The 24,205-nt window shown below is 46.6% G+C and overlaps 1 protein-coding gene across 1 annotated transcript in view; it reads right to left on the bottom strand.

Annotated features, from left to right (window-relative positions):
* SHANK3 (SH3 and multiple ankyrin repeat domains 3) overlaps nucleotides 1-24,205 on the bottom strand; it is a 924,054-nt gene that overhangs the window by 870,712 nt on the left and 29,137 nt on the right. Inside the window, exon 2 of the mRNA XM_033958997.1 lies at nucleotides 12,184-12,451. The gene's annotated coding sequence lies outside the window, so the exon portion shown is untranslated. The remainder of the gene's footprint in view (nucleotides 1-12,183; nucleotides 12,452-24,205) is intronic.

Below are 24,205 nucleotides of genomic sequence, written 5' to 3'. Positions count from 1 at the left end.
GCCACCTCGCTAGGAGGCGAGTGGGGCTTCGGAAAAAAGACCGGAAGAACAATGGAAAGATCGAAAGGAAAGTCCGAAACCACCCTGGACAAGAACTGGGGTTGAGTACGCAGGACCACCATGTCATGATGAAATACAGGAAAAGACGGGTCCGCAACCAGAGCTTGCAGCTCACTGACTCTGCGAGCAGACGTGAGAGCAACCAGGAAACCCACCTGCCAGGTGGAGTAATTCAAAAGAGCTTCATCAATGGAATCAAATGGAGGTATCACCAATTGAGCCAGGAACACACAAAGATCCCAAACCACCGGAGGGATGTACAATGAAGAAATCCCTCATAAAACGGGAAACCATCTGGTGGACGGAGAGCAGCGTCCCATTTAGCGGCCGAAGAAAGGCAGCAAAAGCACAGAGGTGGACTCGAATAGATGTAGATTTGAGACCAGACCGAGACAAGTGCAACAGAAAATCCAGCACTGAAGGCAAGGAGGCAGAGAGCGAATCCATGCGGTGCTCAGCACACCACTCAGCAAATCAGGACCATATCTGGGAAAAGCATTGCCGAGTGGAGATCTTTCGAGAGGCCTCGAGAACACCCCCACCGACTGAGAGAAACAGAAGGAGGGAGGCACGTTGCGAGGAACCAAGCTGATAAGTGTAGAGACTGCAGATTGGAATGCAACAGAAACCGCAACACTGAGACAGCGGAGACGGGAACATAGGTAGAAGCTGAGTCTCCCTGACACGCTGGAGGAGCAGGGAGAACCATGGCCGCCAGGGCCACAGAGGAGCCATCAAGATCCTGGTGGCGCAGACCGACAGGAGGTGTATCAAAGACCCGAGAATCAGAGTAAAGGGAGGGAACGCATAGAGGAACCTGCCCATTCCATCGAGAAGGCAAGCATCCTCCTCGATGCGAACCCAGGAGAACATCCTCGAGCAATATCGAGGCAACCAGTGAGTGAGGGGCGAAGCGAACAGAACTACCTGTTGGGTTCCCCACCGAACAACCACATGCCGCAGAGTCCGAGAATGGAGCAACCATTCATGCGGTCGAAAAGGGCGACTCAACGTGTCCAACAGACAATGCTGCACGCCCTGGAAAAACACCGCCCGAAGAAAGAAGCAGTGGTGTAACGTCCCCTGCCAATGACGAAGGGCTTCCCTGCAAAGTAACAGGGAACCTGTACACCCTGGCTTGGTCACAGAAATAACGCCACCGAGATGTCGGGACGCACCAGGACCCCGCAATCTTGCAACCCATAACGAAAATCCACCACGGCATTGTAAATGGCCCGGAGCTCCATCAGATTGATGCGGCTGCGACAGTCTGCACCCGACCAAGGACCCTGAGTCCGAAGGCCGTCGAGGTGCACCCCTAAGCCCATGCCGAGGAGTCCATCGGCAGAACCTTCTGATGCGGGGATACGAAGTGGTGGCCCACCAACGAAACGAGCGTGTCCAGGAGGGAGGCACCACAATGTGCTGGGAAGCGGGATCCCGATCCTGCCATCACTGAGATGCTCGGGTCCAGCGGGGAACACGAAGATGAAACCAGACGAACAGCGGGACATCACCGTGGAGACCCCTGATCCAAAAAGGATCAGCAACAGCTCAGCCGAGGCCGAAGACCGCTGAGACACCAGCTGACTCAAGCGCCGACAGGCAGCCTGCCGAGGCAGAGGCAGAAAAGACCGGAGGCGGACCGAGGACAGAGGGGCCACCTTCCGGCATAAACAAACAAGGGCCTCCCCCTGAGGCCGAGACAAGAAGGAGCGCAGACAAACTGGGTCCAGGTCCGCCCCGACGGACTCCCGAGACCGGGGTGGGCAGAGTCTGACCCACTCCCGTACTAGAAACTAGTGCAGGTCACGAAGGGCCAGGACCAGACACAGAAGGGAGGATGGGAATGCCCAACCGACAGAAGAGAGGCAATACTCCCGGTGCGTAGACACAGAGACACCCCTCCCAAAGGGAGGGGAGGAATCCCCAGAAGGGGAGCAACCCAGAGGCTATGCGAGAATAGTCAAAAGGACGGCCAGGAGTCGCCGAAGCCGGCGGCTGAACCCTAACCCGGCGCTGCTGCAGCTATTGCGGCTGCTGCGAAGGAGGCCGAGATAACACAAGAAAGGTATCCAGAGGGCCTCTCCGGAGAAGGAGACCAACCCACCAAGGCAGACGGGATTTAGCTGGAGGCGTCCCGAGGGGCGAAGGACCGGTCGCGGTCTGAGAGGCGGTTAGTGGCCACCGCAAGAGAGGCCTGAAGAAGCGCAGAACTCACGCAAGTAAAAGCGGCGAGACGACCCTGGAGGTTCGGATCCTCAGCCACACTCTGCGCCAAGCGAGATGACGCATGGCGGGAGCAATAGAGCCGGAGCAGGGAGAGAGTCTCCTCCAGGAAACCAAACTCCGCACTACAAGATTCCGTCACGGCTGCCCGGAATGAACCGAAGAGAAAGCGGGGAAGCCTCTCAAACCGGAGCTGGAGACGCCGAGGCGCAAAACCGCAGTCGACGCCGAGGCCCAATACCTCAGCCGCTGCCGAGGTAAAACGGCCCAAGTGACGTCAAGGCACAAAGCTTCCGTCGACGGCACGAAGCCTCGGCAACGACGAGGCACCGAGCTCCAGCCGACGATGAGGCCCTCAGCCTCAGTCGAGGCACAAGCCTCAGGCGACGTCAAAGCACCAGCGTCAAATGACGCGGAGCACACGGCCGCAGCCGACGTTGAAGGTACAAAGACACACAGCCTCAGTCGACATCGAGACCCCAAGCCCCAGTCGACATTGAGTCAGAAAATCAAAGCACAAAGCCTTAGACGACGTCGAGGCACCCAGCCGCATACTACGTCGAGGCACAAGGCCTCAGGCGGTGGTGAGGCACCAAGCCGCAGTCGACGTCGAGGCACAAAGCCTCAGTCGAGGCACCAGGCCCCAGTCGACGTCGAGGCACCAAGCCCCCAGTCGACGTCGAGGCACGAAACCTTCGTCGACGTCGAGGTACGAAGCCTCAGTCGACGTCGAGGCACGAAACCTCCGTCGACGTCGAGGCACGAAACCTCCGTCGACGTCGAGGCACGAAACCTCCGTCGACGTCGAGGCACGAAGCCTCAGTCGACGTCGAGGCACGAAACCTCCGTCGACGTCGAGGCACGAAACCTCCGTCGACGTCGAGGCACGAAGCCTCCGTCGAGGTCGAGGCACGAAGCCTCCGTCGAGGCACGAAGCCTCCGTCGAGGCACGAAGCCTCCGTCGAGGCACGAAACCTTCGTCGACGTCGAGGTACGAAGCCTCCGTTGAGGCACGAAGCCTCCGTCGAGGCACGAAACCTCCGTCGACGTCGAGGCACGAAGCCTCCGTCGACGTCGAGGCACGAAGCCTCCGTCGGGGCACCAAGCCTCCGTCGGGGCACCAAGCCTCCGTCGAGGCCCCAAGCCTCCGTCGAGGCACGCAGCCTCCGTCGAGGCACGCAGCCTCCGTCGAGGCACGCAGCCTCAGTCGACGCCGAGGCACGAAGCCTCAGTCGACGTCGAGGCACGAAACCCCCGTCGACGTCGAGGCACACAGCCTCCGTCGAGGCACGAAGCCTCCGTCGAGGCACCAAACCTCCGTCGAGGCACCAAGCCTCCGTCGAGGCACCAAGCCTCAGTCGACGGCGAGGCACGAAGCCTCCGTCGAGGCACGAAGCCTCCGTCGAGGCACGAAACCCCCGTCGACGTCGAGGCACACAGCCCCCGTCGAGGCACGAAGCCTCCGTCGAGGCACCAAACCTCCGTCGAGGGACCAAGCCTCCGTCGACGTCGAGGCACCAAGCCTCCGTCGAGGCACGAAGCCTCCGTCGAGGCACCAAGCCTCAGTCGACGTCGAGGCACCAAGCCTCCGTCGAGGCACGAAACCCCCGTCGACGTCGAGGCACACAGCCCCCGTCGAGGCACGAAGCCTCCGTCGAGGCACCAAACCTCCGTCGAGGGACCAAGCCTCCGTCGAGGCACCAAGCCTCAGTCGACGTCGAGGCACGAAGCCTCCGTCGAGGCACGAAGCCTCCGTCGAGGCACGAAGCCTCAGTCGACGTCGAGGGACGAAGCTCCAGTCGACGTCGAGGCACGAAGCTCCAGTCGACGTCGAGGCACATCGAGTTTCAGAAGTCGGCACCGTACCAATGAAACTGGTAATAAAGGTGCAGCAGTGCACTCCATAAGGGCAACCTCGATATGAGTATTCCCATGAAAGGAGGCACGCTTTGAAGGTCTCGTAGAGGCGGGCACGATCGCACTCGATGCCTGGAATGCCTGAGACTCAGCCGGTGGCGTTACCGAGGTAACGCACCTAGAAGAAAGAAAGAAAGAAAAACTTACCGGGGATCGAAGCTGCACAGTCCGATTCCAACGAAGGAAAGAGGGTCCCGGCCATTCTGCTCACACGAGGTGAGCCCAGAGAGAGGCCAGGGAAGAAGAAAATACAGCTGCAGGCAAATGAGGCCTAGCCGCATGGCTGAGGCCCAAGAAGGGCCTGCCGGAGGAAAAACACAATAAAAAGTCCTCTTTTTTTTTTTTTTTTTTTTTGAAACAAAGAAATACACGATCAATTAACAAACGCACAGCGACTCCCTAACAAAATAAAGAAGCCGCGGTGCCAGAAAGGCACTTAGAAGAACGCAGAGAAGAGAGACAAGGTCTTTCTGGCTCAGCGGAAAACTAAGAACTGAGGACCATGAGGAGGGTATGCGCCCTCTAGTGGATCAGGAAGGCACACACATGCGTGGTGCAGTGTGCAAACTTGAAACTTCAATCAAGTTTGCTTGAAAAGCTGTCCGCGCTGGGGCTCCGTGGATGACGTCACCCACATGTGAGAATATGCTGCCTGCTTGTCCTGGGATAACATCAGCACCTGGCATAGGAAAGCCTAGTAGAGCTGCACAGAGGTGGCTTAAGTAGTCGAGGGGGGGGGGGGGGCTAGTGAACCATAGAGAGGAGGATCCATACCCATAAGCCACTCTAACCATTGCATTCATGGTGAAAAATGTGCATCCACTAAAACCCTACTGTACTGCCATATAGGTGCCACCTTCAGCCATAAGGGCTATTGGGGTGGTAGACAGGTTGGTATAGTAGGTTTTGAGGGTATTTTGGGGGGCTCACCATGACCTATAAGGGAGTTGTAGTGAGATGTTTGTGGCACCCTTTCTATGAAGTTCACAGCAGTGCCCTGTAAGGTGCCCCACTAATCTGTTGCCATGTCTGGATGGCTAGTCCATCACTTTGCTGGTCCCTCCCACATCCAAAAGGTCCTTTTCTAGGCATTTGGGACTTGTACGAGAATGTGGTATAAAGATAAGATGACTTAGCGGTCTGGACGATCAAACAGCTGGACATAGAAATAGACGATTCTCAAAAAAATACATTTTGAATGTATTTTTTGAGAATGGACTTTGAACGCTGCCGACTTTGGACGACTAGCACCTTAGGCCCAAAACGGACTTAAGACTTTTTTTTTTATTATGCTCCTCTAAACATGTAGTGATCGTACTAAATCATATCTTACTCAACTATAAAGTATTTCTGGGACCACTGTATCATGTTGCACACTAGACCAACCATAACTTGTATAACACATTAGACGCCTTTTTCACATGCAGTATCATAACACCAATCATATTCTAGAAGAGCATAACACAAACTCCATTTCAAGTTTCTTGCATCTGCCATCAAGCTCATCATGTTAATCACCATACCCCACATTATGCCAATGTCATTTTATATAGTATATCATGTCAATCATGCTATATATTATGTATCCGTCTATCTCACAGACCATAGTACTTGCTGTTCCCTCTAACTCCCAGTGTTGGAACTACATCAGTCCCATCCCACATATTTCACCCACTGCATCCTGTCTCTTCTGTCAATCATTCTTTTTACCTCTCCAACAAAACCAAATTGCAACCTGCCTAACCTCTCCAACTGCTGTCTGTATATCATGCCATCTGCATCCTTCCAATATTCATCTGCTATTTTAATCACATCCAGACTAACCCTCCAATAGCTAACCTAAAGCCATGGTAGCTTCCATTTACAAAATGTGATAGAACATTGTCAATCTTTCAGTAAAAAAAATCTCCATTCTCTGAACATGATCAAATAAATTTCCTCTTAACCTTAGTTGGTATTTCTTGTTTGTTCTTGAATAATAATTTAAAAAAAAATCCCCTATGGGATCACTGCATGGATTATTTTTTTTTTGTAGCATAATTAAATAGGAATAGTTTAGACAATCTTTCAATACATACAAGTCCCAAAAGTCCTTCTTTGTACTTTTTGTATAATATGTAAATATATTTTATGAGGATAGTAATCAAAACCTGGAGCCTGTACTCCAAATGGGAACTGCCAAGATTATTATGCAATGGAAAGATGTCATCTATTTTTCTTGCTTCTGTCTCCCACATAATTAGTTTACATAGTCATTCCTAGTTTATTATTAACTAATATAGGGGTGGGCAACCTTAGTCCTTGAGGGCCACAACCCAGTCAGTTTTCAGGATTTCTCTAATGAATATGCATGAAACATTTGCATACAATGGAGGGAAGTGCATGCAAACAGATTTCATGCATATTCATTGGGGAAATCCTGAAAACCCAACTCAGTTGTGGCTCTCAAGGTACAAAGTTGCCCACCCCTGTACTAATATAGCCACTGCTTTTTTTCTTGGTGTTACTAAGTTGCCCTGAATAATTGCACAACAGATTCTAGATGTGGTCTCATGAGGGTCTTATAGAGCTGTAGAATAAGACAGCCTCATCATGGGGTTCCTCTCTATCCACAGCTGCATATACTTGGTACCTTCCTTGCTGCAGCTTTATGTCATAAGAATCTTTTCAGTAGTGCCAGAATTAATCTCATACCATCCACCCTGTGCACAGCAGACTTTTCCCACTATCAGAGTGCATCACTGTACATTAGTATACACTGAAGTTCATTTACTATCAATTTTCTCTTGCTACCAATTTATCATTGTCAACCTGTAACTTCTTTTTTTACTTACCTTCATTGTACAAGTTTCAAGTTTTTATTAAAATTTGATTCTGTCGCTTATTTAACTTCTAAGCAAGTTTACAGATAAAATATAAAGAGGAAAAAATAAAAATAAAAACACCAATAACAATAAAGGACCAAAACTGAACCTTGCCACATCTTCCGAAGAAAACTGAAAACCCATCTGTTCGATACTTAATTTCCTTTACCCTCTCCTCTTTCCCTTTCTTTCCTTCTTCCTCTATCCCCCCCCCCTCTTTTTCTCTCCCTTCCTCTCCCTCCTATTTAGCCACCTCCTCTTTCTTTCCTCTCTTACCTCTCTTTACAGTTGCCTTGAGCCTGTATAGGTATGAGTGAAGATTAAATTAGATTAGATTAAAACAAATGGCGTAACTAAATAAGACATACTGGACTAGACTAACATGAAACGATAGGTAAATGGGGAGGAAATACTATTGATATAGGATAGAGAAACAATTAAGGAAAGAACAAACTGAAGGGAAACGCTACAAGAGTTTCTTTAGATAGATTGATTGGAGGTGGCTGCAGAAAGGTTTTAGATATTGAAAGCATCTTTAAATAAATGGCTCTTAAGAAGGCCTTTGAAGAGGTCTAGATTTTTTTCTTCTCTCCCGAGAGCGGGAAGAGTATTCCAAAGTTGAGGGGCCACAACAGAAAAGAATACACAATAGAACTTAATACTTAATTTTTGTATCATCTGCAAACATAAGATTATTTTCAGCATTCCTACATAAGGCACAAAATCATCAACATAAGCCTTCTGTTGCTCACCAGATTCTCATCTGATTTGTTGGACTGCAATTATACTGATGAACAGCCTGTTTCCTGTTATGATCTTTAAATGAGCTTCTTCTTAAACCTTCCTCTAATACCCAAATTCCAAGATTAATACAACTGATGATGTCAATATTAATAAATAACCTAATCTTAGTTACCCAATATCAAGAATCATTTCCAAGTGGCCTTGCATCTGGCCACTGCTGGAAACAGGAAACTGAGCTTGATGGATCTTCAGTCTGTCCCAGTATGGCAATTCTTAGATACATCCCTGTCTCTATGACCTATTCAAGCTTACATAAATGCTTATTTAAAAATGTGAACTTTTTTTTAAAATAAACTACTGTAATGACGATTTTATTTATTTTAAAATTTATTTCCCATCTGACACTTAGGCAGGTTACAGCTACACATACACAGTTCATTTACAGGAAGAACAACTATGGCCTTAGTTCAATATTAAATATTGAACTAAGGCCAGTACTGGGCAGACTTGCACGGTCTGTGTCTGTATATGGCCGTTTGGGGGAGGATGGGCTAGAGAGGGCTTTAATGGCTGGGAGGGTGTAGATGGGCTGGAGTAGGTTTTAACGGAGATTTCGGCAGTTGGAACCCAAGCACAGTACCGGGTAGAGCTTTGGATTCTTGCCCAGAAATAGCTAAGAAGAATAAATTTAAAAAATTTAAATTGAATCAGGTTGGGCAGACTGGATAGACCATTCTGGTCTTTATCTGCCATCATCTACTATGTTACTATGTAGCTACAACTACACACATTAACATAATTCCCTTTCTTTTATATTGAGCTCAGCAACAAAACATCCTTCCCAAATAGATGAGTCTTGAGCAGTTTAAAATGCTCAACATTTTTGCATAAGCATAATTGACCTAGCTCAGCAACAAAACTCTTTCACAAACGAGTCTTGAGCAGTCGCCTAAATTGTTCAACATTTTTGCATAAATGTACTTGATCTGGCAGTAAATTCCATAATCCTGCCCCTCCTATTTATGTGCCATATCTAAAAATAAATGGGACAATATATTCGCTTTAAGCAAGACTGACATAATTTAGTAGTTACTGATTTCATTAGAAAGTGCACTAAATTTAATCATTTAATATCTCATTTACGCTAGGTTTTACTAAACCACAGAAGAGCTTCTTACTGCGGGCCAGCGAGGTAAATGCTCCGAAGTTCAAAGGAATTGAATGAGCATCGGAGCATTTACCTCGCCAGCCTGCAGTAAAAAGCTCTTCTGTGTAAAAGGAGCCCTTAGTGCAGAGGTACAATTCCTCTCCCTCCACTGTGCCCAAGTACTGTATATTATAATTCTTACAAAATCAAGTTCTCTTGATTGTTCTAGTCAAACATACTTGTTAAGTGGTGTTGGCAGAAGGGAATAGATGCAATGATTCCATAGTTACTGCTGATATTTTTGTATCTGTATAAATCTGTGTAAAGGCTAACTAGTTTCCTCATCCTGTTGGCCTTAAGCAGTGTTGCCAAGCAGAATACTGTGTGAGGTGTCCTGATTGGGGGGGGGGGGGGGGAAGAGACACAAGATAAATTCCGTTGCTAAACTTAGCCAGATCAGAAAAATACAAAAACTCAATCATTGTCACTCATAGGAAACCGGAAATACATAGGTATTCAGCACCAAACATCCAAACTAAGCAAAACAGAAACAAAAGACTCAAGTCACCCAACCTAACCAACCAGCCTGGGGATCTCCTCAGCTATGATTACTTAATGAAATCCCATTGAGTCATACAATCTACCCATTGAGTCATACAATCTACCCATTGAGTCATACAATCTAACCAAACCAGAGATATACAGAGACTCACTTGATCAGAGAAATCCAACTTCCTCAAATTAACAGATATACTGTACTTGCTTATTTTTCAATATCCTGTCTCATCAAGCAAAAGAGAAACAGGGCCTCCTTTAGTACAGCCTCACCAAGTTAAAAAACACATACACACACACACACAGATCCTGTTATAGGCATTCAACCTAAACACAGATTCTGTCAATCAGAGTTTAGTCGATCAAGAGAAATAACAGGGATTCACTCACAAACACACGTTACTACTATTTGGGTTTTTGCCAGGTACTTGTGACCTGGATTGGCCACTGTGGACACAGAATACTGGGCTAGATGGACCATTAGTCTAACCTAGTATGGCTATTTTTATGTTCTTAGGTTTACCAAACCAGGGGAACAAAGGGACTCTTAAGTCAAAAGCTTCTAACTTAATCATACTAGAGAGGGACAGAAACTTACAATCACAGGCATCCAGCCTATCAAACCTACAGAGTTCCCTCAGTCACCAAGATTAGGCATATAAGGGATTCACTGAGTCACATGGATCCATCCTAAGTCACCTGAAAAATACAGGTAATCAAACTAATCATACCAGAGACACTCAGTACCAATTTCAGTCACCCTACATCATCAAAGTTGAATGACCTAATACCAAACAGACATAAGCAGTGATCTATTCACAAGCAGACAACTTACCGTAACCATAGAGGAAATGAATGCCCACAGACATCCCAACCCAATCACAAAACAAAGAAACTCATCTAATTGCAAACACCCTACCTAACCCCCCCAAGAAAAAGAATAATTCACCCAATCTAATCCTGCTAATAGGAACATAAGAACATAAGCAATGCCTCCGCTGGGTCAGACCTGAGGTCCATCATGCCCAGCAGTCCGCTCATGTGGTGGCCAAACAGGTCCAGGACCTGTGCAGCAATCCTCTATCTATATCCCTCTATCCCCTTTTCCAGCAGGAAATTGTCCAATCCTTTCTTAAACCCCAGTACCTTACTCTGCCCTGTTACGTCCTCTGGAAGCGCATTCCAGGTGTCCACCACACGTTGGGTAAAAAAAGAACTTCCTAGTATTTGTTTTGAATCTGTCCCCTTTCAACTTTTCCGAATGCCCTCTTGTTCTCTTATTTTTTTAAAGTTTGAAGAATCTGTCCCTCTCTACTCTCTCTATGCCCTTCATGATCTTATAAGTCTCTATCATATCCCCTCTAAGTCTCCTCTTCTCCAGGGAAAAGAGACCCAGTTTCTCCAATCTCTCAGCATATGAAAGGTTTTCCATCCCTTTTATCAGATGTGTCACTCTCCTCTGAACCCTCTCGAGCAATGCCATATCCTTCTTAAGGTACAGCAGGATAACTTCTTTCTTTCTGGTTGTAATACCCTTCTTGATTATACAAAGGACATAGAACATACTGACCTTTTGCCACCATACTGTCCCAAACAATTCCTACCAATGACATGTAGTGTTCCCAAAATCCAAACTCTGCTTCTAGGACTCCAAATGCACACACAAACCCACAGTAGTGGGCTGCAGAATACAATTACAGAAGATTGTAGCGGCTAGATTGATTTTCCAAAAGGGCAAATATGAAAGCGTCTCTCCACTCCTAAAGGAATTACACTGGGTCCCTGTGAAGAGAAGCATACAGTACAAGACAGCCTGCATGGTACACAAAGCTATCTACAGGGAGAATTCCATAGGACTTAGCACAGACATCACAGTTAAATACTCATTCCTCAATGCAAGAACACACTAACGGTGCAAAGTAGCCCCCCCCCCCCCCCCCAATTTCAGGCATACATAGGAAGCTGCATGAATCAACATTTGCATACCAGGGACTCAGGAAATGAAATGGTCTCCCTGTCCACCTGCGATAACCATGCCAGTATTATATCTTCAGAAAGAATCTTAAGACCCCTTGGACCTATAACAGATCCCAGGAGCTTACACCCTACTCTTCATTCAATGTACATGTCCTGTCTTAAATCTTGTTGTAAATCGCATTGAACCCTAGCTGAAAAGTTATCGTATAGAAGAAAAATGGATAGTATGGTATGAATATGAGGCAACTTTGAATTTTATTTTACATTCAGTTGAAATCTTAACATTTAAAAGTGTTGAGTGTCTAATAACATTTGCTTTTTCTCATCTTAAGAAACCTCTCCTATTGTGCAACCTCCATTTTTCCTTACAGTGTCTGAGGGTTGCCCTGGACTCTACAGAAAGCCACCTGTACCCAGAATAATGAAACCAATTACTTGATAAAAAGGCAGGTTGACCCACCTACCTTTTCAAAGTGAGACTGAGAAAGCTTGGATCTTCTTTTCAGAAGTAGCCAACTAATATTGCACCTGGCAGTCCCAGCAAAACTTTATTATCCATTGTCCCAGACCAAAGAGTGCCCCAGCCCACGGGATGCAGAGATCTAACTGAGGAATGAACGTGAATCCCTGGAATTGGTACCATCAGAAAGGAAACATTAACCTAAGCAGAAGAGGAGAATCGCTCCTTACTTTCCCAGAAGGATCCGTTATGTCAAGCAGTATCCTCAAGCTGCAGAGGTCAGGACAATCACTAGGTCTGTAGAAGTCTTCCTCACAACTTGTCAAATAAGTAGCCACAGTGAACAGCAAGCAAGCCTCCTGAAGTATATACTCTGTAATCCTGGAGTTGTATACGCCTGCTGAACATTTCCCGTGAATAGGCTTCCTTCTCTCCCTCCAGTACTGAAACCTAATGCGAGTGCAGCCTACAGAGAAATAGAAGCCAGCCCACAGAGAGCTGAAAAGAGCAGAGAAAGGAGGGGAAAGAGGAAGAGAAAAATACACTCAGCAACACTTCACCTGCAGCTCAAAGCTCAATGACAACTTACTTATATCAACATCCCACCCAAATCACACAGAGACGCATTTAAAATGAGTCTTCTGTCTCAAAAAGCATCCAACTGCTTGATCTCAGACTTTGAGAGTTGCATTCTCTTGGGCTGTGTACATCCCTCACCTTAAGCACAGAAGGTGGCTATTGCTATTTATTTATAATATTAGCTTTACTGCCATTCTTGTTAAGAAAAATCAAATCAGGTTTCAATAACAATACAGACTAAATTCAAACAATCATTTAAATTTAATACTTTAAAATTAGATGATGATTAGCAAACTAAATTCTTTGAATCTGGAGGCAGTAAAAACGGACAGCAAGAAAGAGAGAGACCAAAGTAGCATTCTGCCATAAATTCATAGCCTCTGGGGGAAGAGGAGCAAGCTTGTATCTGAGAGGTAGTACCTCAACACTCAGCTTGAGTTTGGCAGATTTCAGGACAGTGGGTTGAAGCGTTGCAGTCACATTTGTGATCTTAAAAGGTTATGTAGGGCAACATATTTTTTATTGGTCTAATGAAAGTATCAGAATATGTGGAAGGGCATAATCAAAAGAAACGTCTAAGTCCATTTTGGCCTAACTCACAAGTCGTCCAAAGTTGGACACAGGAAAAGGTCCATTTTCAAAAATTACATCCAGCGGTTTTGGGTTTTTTTAAATCGTCCAACTGTACATCCAGCTGTCTGATCGTCCAGACCGCTAAGTCGGCTATCTTTATACCCCATTTTCATCCAAAAATTTGTCCACGTCAAAACGCCTAGAAAAAGACTTTTGGATGTGGGAGGGGCCAGAAAAGTAATGGACTGGACATCCAGACATGGCAACAGAATAGTGGGGCACCTTACAGGGCATTGCTGTGAACATCACAAAAAGGGTGCCACATAAACATCTCACAACAGCTCCCTTATAGGTCATGGTGGGCCCCCCAAAATACCCCCAGAATCTACTAGACCCACCTATTTACCACCCCAATAGCCCTTATGGCTGCAGGAGCCACATATATGGCAGTACAACATGGTTTAAGATTTTTTTTGGGGGGATGCACATGTTTGTCCATGAATGCAATGATTAGAGTGGCTTATGGGCCTGGGTCCTCCTCTCCTTGGTTCACTAACCCACCCCAAAGACCACTTAAGCCACCTCTGTGCAGCTCTACTAGGCTTTCTTATGCCAGGCTGCCAGGTGCTAATGTTCTGGAGGCAGATATGTAACGTTGTTATTATGTTTTTTAGGGGGGGGGGTCAGTGATCACTGGGGCTGTGTGTGGGGGGTCTGTACTTTGTGCCTGCAGTGCTTATCTGGTCACTTTGGATACCTTTTGTGGACTTAGACCTGGTTTTAGATGGCCTAAATCAGGACGTCCAAGTTCCTTCTAGGCAGTGTTGTAAAACCTTCGGTTATACATGCAGTACGACTAAGTCTAGGACAGTCCACATCCCGCCCAAATCCTGCCCTTACCACTCCTCCTAAAACACCTTTTTTAGCTCTGGTCATTCAGCAGCTCTGTGAAGGCCTAAGTTGTTTTTAAATACGTCTAAAACCCTGTTCGAATATCAGCACTTGGACGTTTTTTATTACTGATCGTCCAAGTGCCGATTTTGAATGGTTTTTAGACTTTTGCTGTTTCATTTATGAGCCCCATAGCATTTCTAGTTTTCTCCAGCACTAGAATAGCTTTTAGAACTCTGCACCTGAGAGCAAACAGAAATATGGGAACATTAAAAGTATGGTGAAATTTTTTTAACCTGCTAATTTCATTTCACTGAATACTGCTAGACCAGTCCAGACAAATGAGTTGTATTCCTGTACCAGCAATGGAGGCAGAGGAACTGGACTTCAGCAAGGCTTTTGACAGCGTCCCACACCACAGACTACTAAATAAGATGGAATCGATGGGGTTAGGAGTGACACTAACTGCATGGGTTAAAGACTGGCTAAGTGGCAGACTTCAGAGGGTGGTGGTTAATAGTACCCTCTCTAAAACGTCGGAGGTGACCAGCGGAGTGCCGCAGGACTCAGACCTGGGCCCACTCCTCTTCAACATATTCATTGGGGATTTGACTCAAGGGCTTCAAGGTAAGGTAACCTTATTCGCTGATGACGCCAAACTATGCAATATAGTAAACGGCTACAATCTACAGGATACTTTGGAGCAGGACCTGCGTACTTTAGAAAGTTGGTCCTCGATCTGCCAGCTGGGCTTCAACGCCAAGAAATGTAAGATCATGCATCTCGGAAACGGAAATCCATGCAGAACTTACACCTTGAATGGAGAAACTTTAACTAGGACTATGGCAGAACGAGACTTGGGAGTAATCATCAGTGCAGACATGAAAACTGCCACTCAAGTGGAGAAGGCTTCATCTAAGGCACGGCAGATGATAGGTTGTATCAGGAGAAGCTTCGTCAACAGGAAGCCTGAAGTCATGATGCCATTGTACAGAACCATGGTGAGACCTCATCTGGAATACTGTGTGCAATTCTGGAGGCCACATTACCGTAAAGATGTGCTCAGAATTGAATTGGTTCAACGGATGGCCACCAGGATGGTCTCGGGGCTAAAGGGTCTCTCATACGAAGAAAGACTGAACAAATTGCAGCTCTACACTCTCGAAGAACGTAGGGAGAAGGGGGACATGATTGAGACATTTAAGTACATCACAGGACGGGTCGAGGTGGAAGATGATATCTTTCTTCTCAAAGGACCCTCGAACACAAGAGGACATCCGCTCAAACTCAGGGGGGGGGGGGGGAAGTTTCGTGGACACACCAGGAAGTACTTCTTCATGGAAAGAGTGATAGAGCATTGGAACAAGCTTCCTGTACAGGTGATCGAGGCCCGCAGCATCCCAGACTTCAAGAATAAATGGGATACCTATGTGGGATCCCTGCGAGGGTCATGCCAACGAATAGGGTCACTAGGGTATAGACTTAAATGAGTGGGTCATTAAAGTGGGGGTCACTAGCCTTAAAAGGGTGGGTCAATAGTGTGGGCAGACTTGATGGGCTGTAGCCCTTATCTGCCATCATCTTTCTATGTTTCTATGACAAATCAATGATATCATCAGGATAAGAATTGATGCAGTCCTAGAATTTCCAGTACACTTTTGACCAAGCAGATCTGAAACACTAGAAAAGTATATAGTCAAATTGTTACAGCATCTAATATAATAAAACGCTAAGCGCGCATGCGCATTCATACCCCATGCTTCCCTGATCCCTGATCTGTCGCGCAGTGCGAGCACGAGTGCGCATGCGCGCTTACTACATTGTCGGCTGCCAGGAGGGGGCTTCAAGGGAGCCGGCTGTCGGCGGAGGCTTTAGCGTCCAGGATGCTCAGGAAAAGATCGACTCCAAGATGAAGAGGCTCCGCTAGCAAGTCCAGAGCCCCTGATTTGAAAAGAAAAGAAAAAAAAAAAAAAACTGCAGCTAAGGTTAGTCTTGATTACTGGGCTGTTCATTTAGCCATTGCGTCCGCTGAGGCCGACTGCAGAAACTGTCCGGAGATGATGTTGGTGGGCATGCTGAGGATAGGGGCGATGGCAGCAGTGCTCCTGCTGAGGGCCAAAGGCTGGTGACTCACCAGGGTGGAATGCACGGTGACCAACGGCCGCAGGAAAGTCTGAGCCGCCCCGGAGCTGGTGGCCGACACCCCGATAATGCTGAAGGATGGCCGGCTGCTGGGCTCTGACTTGATGAGTGACGCCGTGCTCAGGCTGTTGAGCTACAGCTGCAAGCCAGGGCTGAGCTGCGAGTTGAAGGCTTTCCAGTTCAGCTCGCTGGAGGGCAGCAGGAGCATGGCAGGGGGCAGGATGGGCACGGCCGGGGGCATGTAGGGGTACTTGTCTTGTCTGTTTACTCCCTCGAAGAAGTGCAGCAAGTTCGTCAAACAAGATCTGCCTTTGCTGAAACCGTGCTGGCTGGTCCTCAGCCCGTGTCTGTCAAAGTGATCAATGATGCAGACCTTTATCAGCGCCTCTACTATCTTTCCCGGTACCGAAGTCAGACTCACCAGTCTGTAGTTTTCTGGATCTCCCCTCGAACCTGTTTTGAAGATTGGCGTAACATTCGCCACTTTCCAGTCTTCCGGAATCTTTCCCAATTTGATCGACAGATTGGCTATTAGCTGAAGCAGTTCAGCTATAGTCCCTTTCAGTTCCTTGATGACCCTCAGATGGTTGACATCCAGTCCCGGGGATTTATCATTCTTAAGCCTATCAATCTGCCTGCATACCTCTTCTAGACTTACCGTCAACCCTGTCAGTTTCCTATCTTCATTTCCAGCATATAGCCTGATGGGTTCCGGTATGCTGTGTATATCCTCTTCGGTAAATACAGACGCAAAAAATGTGTTCAGTTTGTCGGTGATTGCTTTGTCCTCCTTTAGAACTCCCTTTATCCCATGGTCATCCAACGATCCCACCGCTTCCTTCGTGAGTCATTTCCCCTTAATATATTGAAAGAACGCTTGAATTTTTTCGCCTCCTTGGCTATTTTTCCTCATAGTCTCTTTTGGTCCCTTTTACCGCCTTATGGCACCTGCGTTGATGTTTGTGCTTATTCCAGTTTTCGTCCGTTCTTGACCTTTTCCATTCCTTAAACAAAGTTTTCTTGTCTCTAATCTCTCCTCTGTAGAGGTGAAGGAAGCGATATTGAGGGGCAACAATAAGAGCTTGAACTGTATGCAAAGGCAAATAGGGAGCCAGTGATGTGTTTTAAGGAGAGGGATGACATGAGTGTAGCGAGGTTGGCAGAAGATGAGTCATGCAGTAGAGTTTTGCACAGATTGCAGGGGGAAGAGGCAGTACTGCAAGAGACCAGTTAGAAGATTGCAGTTATGTAAGCATGAGGTTACGAGAGTGTGGACAAGGGTTCAGGTAGTATGCTTAGAGAGGAAGGAACAGATTTTGATGTTGAAGAGATAGAAGCGAAAGGCCATAGCAGTTTGTTGGATATGCGTAGAAAATGAGAGGTCGGAATCGAAGACGACTCCAAGATTACAAGCAAAGGAGACTGGAATAATGGCAGTATTATTTACTAAGATGGAGAATGGAAGAGGAGTAGCAAAGGTTTAGGAGGAAAAAGGAGCAGCTTAGTCTTCGACATGTTTAGTTTCAGATGACGGCAGGATATCCAGGAAGCACTATCAGCCAAACAGCCAGAGACATTCTTGGACTTCAGGTAAATTTTGGGTGTAGAGAGGTAGATCTGGGAGTCATCAGCATATAGGTGATACTGGAAGCAATGGGAGGAGATCAGGGCACCAAGGGAAGAGGTGTAGAGAGAGAAGAGAGGAGGTCCTAAGAAAGAACCCTGGGCTTGGGTATACCAACCAGGTGGAGTAGCAACAGAAGAGGGCCCAAAGAAAGAACCCTGGGCTTGGGTACACCAACCAAGTGGAGTAGCAAAAGAAGAGGGCCCATCAACACATACACTAAAGGTGCAATGAGAGAGGTAGAAGCAACCAGGAGAGGACAGATTCACAGAATCCAAGCGAAGACATTGTATCAAGGAGTAAGCTATGATTTAACAGTATCAATGGCAGCAGACAGGTCAAGAAGGATGAGGATCGAGTAAAGGCTCTTAGATTTGGCCATGAACAAGTCACTGCAGACTTTGATGAGGGCAGGCTCTGTGGAGTGTTGGGGGCAAAAGCCAGATTGTAGAGGATCAAGAATCTGTTGAGTTGAAAAGAAGCCCAGGCAGCGATGGAGAACAGCACGCTCGAGTAACTTGGATAGGAACATAAGAGAGACAAGGCAATAGCTGGACAGGCATGTGGGATCCAGCTAGGGTTTTTTGAGAAGTGGCTTAACCACTGCATGTTTGAAGGCAGCAGGGACAGTTCCAGTGGAAATGGATAAGTTGAATATATGGCAGATGGGAGGGATAACAGTATGTGAGATGGGGTCAAGTAGAGGGGTGGAAATAGGGTCTGAAGGGCATGTAGTAGGCTTGGCTGAAGACAGAAGTTATGCAGTTTCTTCCTCTGAGATTTCAGAGAAAGAAGAAAAGTCAGTGGTAGCTGACAGAGGGTGGGACCAGGCAACTGCCCGAGTTGTTTGGGTGAAAGATGAAGGGGGGTGGTGTGAGTTTGAAGTTCAGGAGAGTGGATGGTAGGTAGGGGAGAAGGATGCGACTTTGTAGTGAATTCAAGGGCGATCTTGTGGACCTTGTCATGGAAGTAATTAGTCATAGCCTGGGGAAAGAGAGGAGGGGGTCAAAGGTGGGGGCGCTTTCAGGAGGGAATTAGGTGTGGCAAAGATATGATGGGGGTTGGAAGAAAGGGAGTTAGTTGGATGTAGTAGTCTTGCTTGACCCATGTAAGCACAGAATTAAAGGAGGTCAGCATAAATTTAAAATGAAGAAAGTCAGCATGTGTGTGAGATTTGAGTCAAAGGCCCTCGGCACAGCGGGTACAAAAATGTAAGTAACAGATACTGGGAGTGAGCCAAGGTTGAGTTTTGGTATGCCTGACAAGAGCGTGGAACAGGGGGAGCAAGGGTGTCCAGAGCAGAGGAGAGAATAGAGTTGTACGACAAGAGAGCTTTGTGGTGGTGTTACAATACAGAGTATTAATACTAGCATGATTATGTCATAATCAATCATCTTACTTATGTAACTGGTACATTGATCATTCTACTTATATGCACACATTTATACCAAATCAACCCTTGAATCAGCCTGACCGCCGTATTTTGCACCAGTTGTAATCGCTGCATATTCTTCTGAGAGATTGCTAGATAGGTGATATTATAGTAAGTCAAGTTGGCTCAATATAAGGGATGGTACCAAAATTCTAAATAATGAAGCATCAAAATATGCTCTAATGGACCGAAGCTTCCAGAGAGTGTAGAAACCCTTTCTACCAACGAGTACACCTGGTCTTTCATGGTTAGGCCATGGTCTACTATTAAGTGACTTGCCCAGGGTCACAAGGAGCAGTGTGGGTTTGAATCCACAACCTCAGGGTGCTGAGGCTATAGCTTTAACCACTGCACCACACTTTCCACGCGTCTGCATTCTACCAAAACATCGCCTGCACACTCTCCAGAGTCCCCTGATGTAATTTTTGTGGGAGTCAGGACAGAAGGCGGTAGAAGACCTTCCTTGGAGGTTGAAGGCACTGAATCCGGGCAAGCCTCATATCCCTCGTGAGCTGCGGGACATGTGGAACACAGCTGTGCATCCGAAAGCCATCCACTACAAATGAAGCATGAATTCATGACATCCTGCATGGGGAGGTCATCTATGTGGTTTTTTTTTTTCAAAAATGAAGCTGGCAAGTATAAAAAATAACTTTAAAATCAAATCTGGAAAAATCTAAGATAGCCACCGAGGGCCAGTTTTGACTCAAAATAAGCTGGGAAAACCACAGAGAACCCTAAAGAATGGTGATTTTAGGGGTGGGGGTGGAGATAAGGCATGCAAGGAAACCACCTAAAAAACCCTTTTTAAAGAACCCCCCCCCCAAAAAAAAGCCCCTCAGATTCAAGCTGTCAGCTGATACTCAGATAAACGTGCCGACAGTAAAACACTGCAGACACAGCTGAAACAGCTCACAGGGAGATCCTCTTGCTCAACTTGCTAGAAAGCTGAACTTTGAATCTTCTGACTGCCCCACTGGGCTGATGTCCACAGCCGGTCACCTCTGCCACCCTCAGACACACTGCGCAGCATGCCTAATAGAGGAACACAGTCTGGCCTGATCCTGAGTGTGCCTCCATGGAACCACGCAGCCTGCACTTGATCCACTAGTGGACAAACCTGAGGTGAGCTAGCTCCCAAGGGTACGGTTCTTGATCCCTGATCTGATGTGCAGGCTGTTCAGAGGGCTTACTGACAAGCAGAGAATCCTCCAGAAGCAAACTTTTCCCAAAGGTCATGCAGCAGAAAAGACCACGTTGATCCATCTAGTTTATTCAACAGCGTCCACTTTGGATATATGTGCATACCAATTCCCATTTTGCAACCTAGTTCCCAATCCCTATGGTTCTCTCCTAATTTATTAAAGTAGCACTATTGCCTTCTATGGCTACAACAGTCAATTTGTGCAGGATTTATTTCTTGTAGAGCCAATGGTTCTAGGATTTTAACTGTTGCTTTCTACAGGTTAGCTCCAATCCTTTTTCCTAGATACAATCCAGGTACTATTCAAAATTATTTAGCAGTCTGGAGAGGCTGAATATTGGCAAAGACCACATAAACTCCAGTGACTATCACATTATGAATTAGCCCCAGATATTCAATGTCAGTGTCGAGACATGTTCCAGCATTGAATATCTGGGGCCAATTCTGCCTGTGGTGGTCAAAAGTTTTAAAAAAATACTGACCACTGCAGGTTGAATACAGGCCAAAATGTTTTTGGGATTATATGGTACACCAGTGCTTTGATTCGACCTGCTTGCCTTTTTGAATATTCTCAGACAGTAATGTATTCTCTTTGAGAAAATATTGTGTGAGAGATCAATTATCAGATTGTTGAATCACAGGAAGATGTGTGATCAGATTCAGCAACTGAGGAGAGATCAGTGAACTGAAGTTGAGTAGGAAAGGGATCAGTATCAGTGTGAAGAGACATCAGCAATCAGAAGATGAATTAAAGGAGATGAGCAATCAGAAACTGAGTATGGTGGATTTGAGATCTGACAGTGAAGTATGTGAATGGTGAGTGCAGCCAGTTGAATGTTGGCCCCCTTCCAGTGCTTCCCTTTTTTCATGTTTGTAGAAGGGAAGAGGATGAATGCTACTCATGTCTGTGATGAGCTGCACCTCATTTGCATTTCATAAATTAGATACTCACTTTCTCACTAATTAACTCCTTAATTTGTGTCTCTGCTGTTTATCGTTCCCGAGACAGGAAAATTCATGGGTCTTGTTTCATCTAGAGATAAAGTGAATTTCCCTTAACGATATGCTAAAGCATTATCATTAGGGATGTAAATTTGTCATAGGTTTTTGCAGCAAATTTCGTGAGTAATTATGAGGCTAAAAATATAAGCTTCAAAGAGAGGTCAGGGGTCACCCTCCTGAGTTTAATCCTATATAATAAAAGGCTAAGTCGCACATGCGCATTCCTATCTGCGTGCTTCCATGATCAGTAGTTCCGTGGCCGAAGGAATGCGCATGCGCGGACCCCAGGCTGGACATCCTGCTCTCCTGTTACCAGCGTTACAATGGCCGCACAAAGTTTTTCACGGTGGCGGCTCCTCAATCTCGGCAGTCGGCCGGCGAGAGAGGCGGGGAAGGCAGCCGCTGCTCCCGGAATCCACTGTTGTTCCGTTGCCGCCACCGCCTCCTCCCCGGCCTGGGTCCGCAGCGTGGGGAGCGGGGCAGCAACGGATGCAGCAGTAGTGGCGGCTCAGGGGGGTGGTAATAGCGACGACGCCGGCGGCGGTTCCCCCCGCGCAGGGAGTCTCCGGGTAGGTTCAGGGTGGCTGTCTTTGGCTGTTTGTCGGACCCCCTATTACTTGCGCTTAGAGGACCGGCAGGAGAGTGGCGGTTGCGGTGGTGGTTTCACAATGGCGGCGCCGGCAGTTTGTCCACTGTTGGAGGTTTCTTAAGGTCATCTTGCTGGGAGGGAGACATAAGAGAGTTACCGAGGGTTGGGCTGGGAGGGGAGAGAAGCGATCTGCCTCGGGTGATTCAGGCAGCAGCAGCGTTTACAAGTTGCTGCTGTTACCGGCTTCAGGCCTTCTCTGGCGGGTCCTGCCTACTTCCTGTTTTCATGAAGACAGAACCCGCCAGAGAGGAAGACCTCAATGAATTGTGAATGCTGCTGCTGCTGCTGCCAAGAGGAAAGGGAGCAGAGGGGGAGAGAATGGCTTGGAGGGAAGAAGAGATGGCAGGGCATGGAGGGAAGGAGGAAGGTATGCCAGACCAAGGGAAAAGGAAGGGGGAAAGGAAGGAGGAGATGCCATATGGAACAGATAGAGAGAGAACAGACAATGGATGGAAAGAGAAGAGAGGGCAGTGAATGGAAGGGGCAAGACAGAGGGTGAATAGTAGATGGAATGGGTAGAGAGAGGGAGACAGACACTGAATGGAAGTGTGGGGGACAGGAGAAGCAGACGTTGGAAGGAAGTGGAGAGGAGAAAGAAAAAAGGTCACATGCAGGATTGAGGGAAGAGCATAGAGTTAGAAATAAAGATAGACAGACAGGGGGCCAGGGACAGACACAGACAGAAAGAATGACAGACAGACAGAGAGCGTCCAAGGAGAAAGAGACAAATAAAAAAAAAAAAAACAAAACCAGACATACAGAAATCTACTCTAACATCCGTTAATGGAGAATCAGGGAGGAACTGGAGGGGGAGAGGGAAAAGGGGCTGCTTTCTAGCACCCGTTAATGTAACGGGCTTAAAGACTAGTGAATGAATATCTTTGTTTGATATAGCTGTGATAGATGATAACCTTACAACTTACCTGTATGGATTTTTTAAAAAGGTATCTTCACTTTGTATGCTGTTCTAAAATATGCATATGAAGGCCTCATTAATATATACATTCTAACTAAACAAATGAAGACTCAGACCTAAATTCAGTCTTCAAATGTTCAGGCCAACAACCATCAGCCTTCTCCTCTAATCCTATCCCCAAGATATGAAATTGCTGTCATTTGGGAAGAGCAACCAAGGCAGCTGACCAGAGCCCCAAATCCACAGAAAACCCCATAGCCTGCCCAAAGACAAAAAGAATAGAGTCCAGTCTTGGCCTGCCACTGGTGTACTTCTTCAGAAGAAAACAGTGAAAATTCATGTCACTCTCAGCTGATCTGTACTCACAGGCCCTTCAAAGGCCTCACCTCATCTTCTATCCAGAATGTATTAAAAATTCAATTCCATATTGTTGGTATCGCATACGGCACAATATTATTTTTGGAAGAAAAAAAAAACCTCAGTATGAGGCACAGAAACTGTGCCCATATAAATTCAAATCATTGGCAAAACCTTTCTTAAAAACATTTCACAATAGTGAACTTTTATAAAAGAGGTATAGTGATATTTGGGTAGGTTTTGGAAAGCTCACAGATTCAAACATAAGTGTAGTAGTTAGAGGGGATATAGGCCTCAGTCCCCATCTCTGACTGACTACACTGCCCACTAGACTACTCCAAGGTCCTGCTTGCTGCTGTATTAGGACTAGCCATAACATTTGATGCTATCATACAAGCAGGTAAAAAGAGATTAGATTCTTACCTTGCTAATATCTCTTCTAGTAGATAGGTGTGAAATGCTGGACAAATGGGTAATCTCCCCATGTTTGCAAGCCATGCAGAAGGAATCCATTCCAGCTTTTGAATCCCACCTCCTTTACTACAGGGCTCTGCTGCCTCCTTTGGTTTTCACCAAAGCAGGCGATAGCCCTATCCAGAAACACATGCGAAGGATGGGTATGAGGAAACTCCCTCAAACTACAACTCTGTTCTGCTCTGAAAATATAACACGAAAAGAAAATCCAACGGAATCTGCAGTAAACAAACAGCAAGCAAAAACAAAAACTGCAGAACATGTGCATGATGTAGGCACTGTTTATTACAATATTAATGCAGTATATTATTACCAACCAGTGGACCCAACACGGTCCGTGTTTCGGACAACACCTTCCTCAGGGGTCCGTGGTGGATAAGGTATATACAAACCGCATTGACCAAATCAA

The sequence above is a fragment of the Geotrypetes seraphini genome, chromosome 9, assembly GCF_902459505.1.
Source record: "Geotrypetes seraphini chromosome 9, aGeoSer1.1, whole genome shotgun sequence".
NCBI lineage: Eukaryota > Metazoa > Chordata > Amphibia > Gymnophiona > Dermophiidae > Geotrypetes > Geotrypetes seraphini.
The sequence above is the reverse complement of the archived record's forward strand: the minus strand, read 5'-3'. Positions and strand labels throughout refer to the sequence as shown.